This window comes from Aythya ferina, assembly GCF_964211825.1.
Source record: "Aythya ferina genome assembly, chromosome: 3".
Lineage (NCBI taxonomy): Eukaryota > Metazoa > Chordata > Aves > Anseriformes > Anatidae > Aythya > Aythya ferina.
In genome coordinates, this window is record NC_140298.1 from 113,816,933 (window position 1) to 113,821,215 (window position 4,283).

Below are 4,283 nucleotides of genomic sequence, written 5' to 3' on the forward strand. Positions count from 1 at the left end.
GTTGGTCTCTTGCATTCAGATAACTTCTTTTGAATTTTTAGACTCATGCATTTGGCAGGCATTGCAGTCTTCAGGCAAAATCACTAAAGTTCAGAAGAGATGTGATTGAATCAAGCAGCACTTTGATGTTAATGTTAATCTGACTTAACACACTTCAGAAATGTATTAGTAGATAAGCCATATTTTTTCTAAGTTCGTTGTTTGTTTAATAAGACACAAACCCTGTATCTGGCCATAACTCATATAATGTTCAACACCATCATACTTTTTTTCAAAAGGAGATTTTCTGCATGTGGCTGGAAATTGCAGATCAGATCAATAGCGCTGTATCTTCACTTCAGAGATTGCAATTGATGAGATCTTTACTTAAAACAAACTTGTTTAATGGGGCACATGTGCCCATAGTCTCACACTGCTCAGAAACAAAGAGGTTAATTGATTTGCTGTTCTCATTGTCTTTCTAATTAAGGTTAAAAGTATTGATCCCAAACCAGACTTTAGGCTTTAAAATTCCATGGAGATTCATCCTCAGCTATTTATAGGTATCTGATTCCCTCCAGGAAAGACTGTTGTGGTTCAAGCCAAGATGTATAGAAAGTGACAACAATGGAACTACTCCCTTATGTCTTTGCACTAGCATTCTTGCCTGCCAACTGGAAAATTGCATTGCTGCAATGTTGGTGACCCATAAATGTTATGACACAGGTTTCATTCATTTCTTCTGGCTGAGGGTTTCTCTGCTCTTTGGTAATGTATGTCATCTACCTGTGTTTGCCTTACAGATTCCTTGGTTGTTGTTTTTTTTTGTTTGTTTGTTTTTGTTTTGTTTTGTTTTTTGTTTTGTTTTTTACACTCTAACAATCATGAAAATCTGCCTCTTGTTCCCTTTGAGATCAATAAAAAATTCCCACCAACTTCAATCGGAATCACACCAGGCCTTTAATGCTGGCAGGAGGGCCCTTTAAAGCTCTACGTTAGGAGCTGGTAACATTCATTGATTATCTCGTGTCATATCAAGGTTGGAAAACAAAATTCTGAGTCTAGGGAAGGAACGGTCTTTTTACCTTATGTGCAGTATTAGGCCCTTTAAGGAAGGAAAATATTTAGGTGAACAGAGTTCCCTTGGAGTTAGTCATCAGTTCGCTGCCTAAGCAGAGATTTCTTGGGGGATGACAAGCTAAGATGGAACATGCTTTTCCCATATGTTCCCTGCTGCTGGGGCAGCACAGTGCTCACTGCTGACAAGATAATGTCAGGTTGTCAGCCCTCGTTGCTGATGGTGAATGGTTACCAACTACCATCTCATGCTGCACTCACTCAGCAACTCGGCTGCTTTAAAAATGCAGCAGTGTTCAAGTTAATGAAAAAATGGGTTAGTGCAGAATTAAGTAGGTATTCTGTAAATACACTGAAACATTTTATTTCAGAAGGAGTATTTGGGGCATATTTCAGGGCAAAATGATAACAGTGAACTGTGCCTAAACGCTCAGCTTCCCAGTAGGAATGAGCAAAATGGCAGCATGTTGCTGCATAATTAACTTCCTTTAGGAAGTTTCAAAATAGTCTTTTTTTTTTTTTTTTTTGTATATATAAGGTGGTTTCTGTTTTGCAAAGACAAGAAATATGGACAGGAGCATGGGCTGGAGACATCCTATCTATACTAGCTTTTCTTTTCCCTGACTGTCCTTTACAGTAAAAGGTGACAACTGACTGAGATGTTGATGTCCCCATTGTAAAATTCTGCAGTTTGGTGAGATAATTCCTGGTGTCTGAGTGGGTTTTTACCTTAAATGTTTGTATCAGGGGATGACTGCACTGGTGATTGCAAGCATTGAGGCCCCGATTCGCTCCTGAGTGAACACGTGCATTCTGCTTCAGCGTCGTACAAGATCACTTGGCAGCACAGTCCAGGGCTGGGTAGAAAATACCATGAAATGAGAGTTATGATTAGACTGTAATTTAACTTCATGAGACTTATGAAAAAAAAAATAATAATAAAAAAAAATCCCCTGGGCTTAATGTACTTGCTTTCTCAGTGCCCTGGTCCAAGGGCAGCCCTGCTCTTTGAATTCTTTCTCTAACATAAAGCTAGCTGCAATACAACGTCTCTCTAATGGATGTTTCGATTTCCTTCTCACTGAGTCTAGAAAAGGAAAAAGAGATTTGAACCATGATACCTCGACTAGGATTTCTAAAAAAAACTAAGTATATAAACAAATAACTAATGAGGCTATTAAAGCATTATACTTGAACAATATACAGATCGTTTGGCTTTACAAAGATTTTGTCTGTGTGAAGGGGCACGTTGTTCACATCACATACACTTTAAAAGCATTTGCAAGTGGACGAGGACCTGTTCTGCTCCCAAATTTTTCACAGAGGCAGCTCACATCTCGTTACATGATTAATGTGCAGGCCATTGTTCCTTTCACAGATCTGCAGCTACCAGCCGGGGATACACACTTTGCTGTTTATTTTAAACACAAGCAACTGAGCAAGTGAAAGCAAAAACTTTGAGGTGGAAGACAATAATTAAAGTACAGTTTCATTTTTTCCTAACAAATTACATTTTTAGCTGAAAGAAAATGCTGATAATTAACATTTACTGTAACAAATCCCTTTCCAGCATGTTCACTGTTTCTCCACCCTTGAACACACTCCTATAAACCCTCTTTGTTTTTTAACTCCTGTCCCTTTTGTGATTCCTTCTGCCGCAGCCCTCCCCCAGCTCACTTGCACAACACTCCCCTGCCTCTTCCGTGTTATTTTGCTTCAGCTTTCACATGCTCCCATCCCAGTTACTGGTGTACCCCCACATCCTTCCTCCCTTGTTCTTTTTCCTTACACAGTCCCACCATGGGCTGTTGGACGTGGCTGTTTCCCAGAGGATGCTTCGCCCCATCACGATGGCAACAGCAGGAGCTGGCAGCACAAGTCTGAGCACAATCTCGTTCCCTACAGAGCATGTGAGTGACAACCCAGGACGAGGTAACATCACCCTGGAGGTCACTTCAGTTTAGGAATTGTTCACAACTTTTTACAAACAAACCTAGCTTAATTTAGTAGAATATATATGAGAGTTGGCAACGCTGCCAGTAGCAGGAGTTCAGAGGAACACGATCTCCTTAAGGTTTCCAACCCCTCGACTTAGTTGTGGAAATGCTTAACCCTATTTTTTAATCCTGTTCTTGGCCTTAACTGAAGCTTATAAAATGAAACTTATTATTAAGGTTTGATCACGGTGGAAGCTTTTAAGAACTCTTTTTAAGAACTCTTAATTTCTTGTTTAAATTCATGCTTAAAAGAATTAAAATTTCTTGTTTAATTTCTTGTTTAAAGTGTTTCTGTGTCAAATCTGCCTTTGATTTAACTTTTTGCCTTCACCAAACTCATGGCAAAGGGAGATGCAGCCAGCCGAGCAAGCAGCTGGGCTGCCATTACCAAGCGCACAATTCTCTTTGCTAAGACATTCCTTCATCTCTCATCATGCTGTTTGGGGTGTACAGAAGGGTCTCTATCTTTGCTGGCTGCCACATTCCCACCCAACCTCTGCAGACCAAGGCTATTTCGAATATTTTGAGCTTGCAAAACTGGAGCTGAGGAACTTGGTCTGGTGGGACATGTCCCTACCCATGGCAGGGAATTAGGTGATCTTTAAGGTCCCTTCCAACCCAAACCATTCAGTGAGTCTGGGATTTGAAATATACCTCCAAGGGAGCAAGGGACTGTTGATCACTCTAAGATATTATGACACCAACCACTTCATCATCTTTTCCTGGCTGTATTTCTTCTACCCGTATGATTTTCTGCCTGCGTTCCTGGAAAGCTACATTCTCAGCTGTATTTATTTGGTAACGCTTTGTGTTCAACCTAGAGTTTTCTGTGATGGCTGTTTTACTGACAGAGCCAAGAGTTTCAAGATAGATTGCATTAAAAAGTCAAAAGTATGAGAAAAAAAATATGAAAATAATAAATCCTCTTTTAATTATAGCTGTTTCCCTGAAAATAAGTGCGACCAGAGCTGATTATGGTCTTGTTTAGTACCTAAATCTATCTATTTCCTCTAGAGTGGCAATTCTTGAAAAAATAGCATTTTCTTTTTGTTGCTTAAAAATTTTTGTGTACCTTAAAAATAGTAATTGGGAGCTGTTTAAAAATATATACTCAAACCTCAGTATTTGACATAAGATAAACCAGTGACAACCCCACGTTCTGCATTCCTTCTTATTTGCACCCACGAGTGCAGCAAACTCTTGGCCTCTGTTCTGCAGCACGGCGGCGTT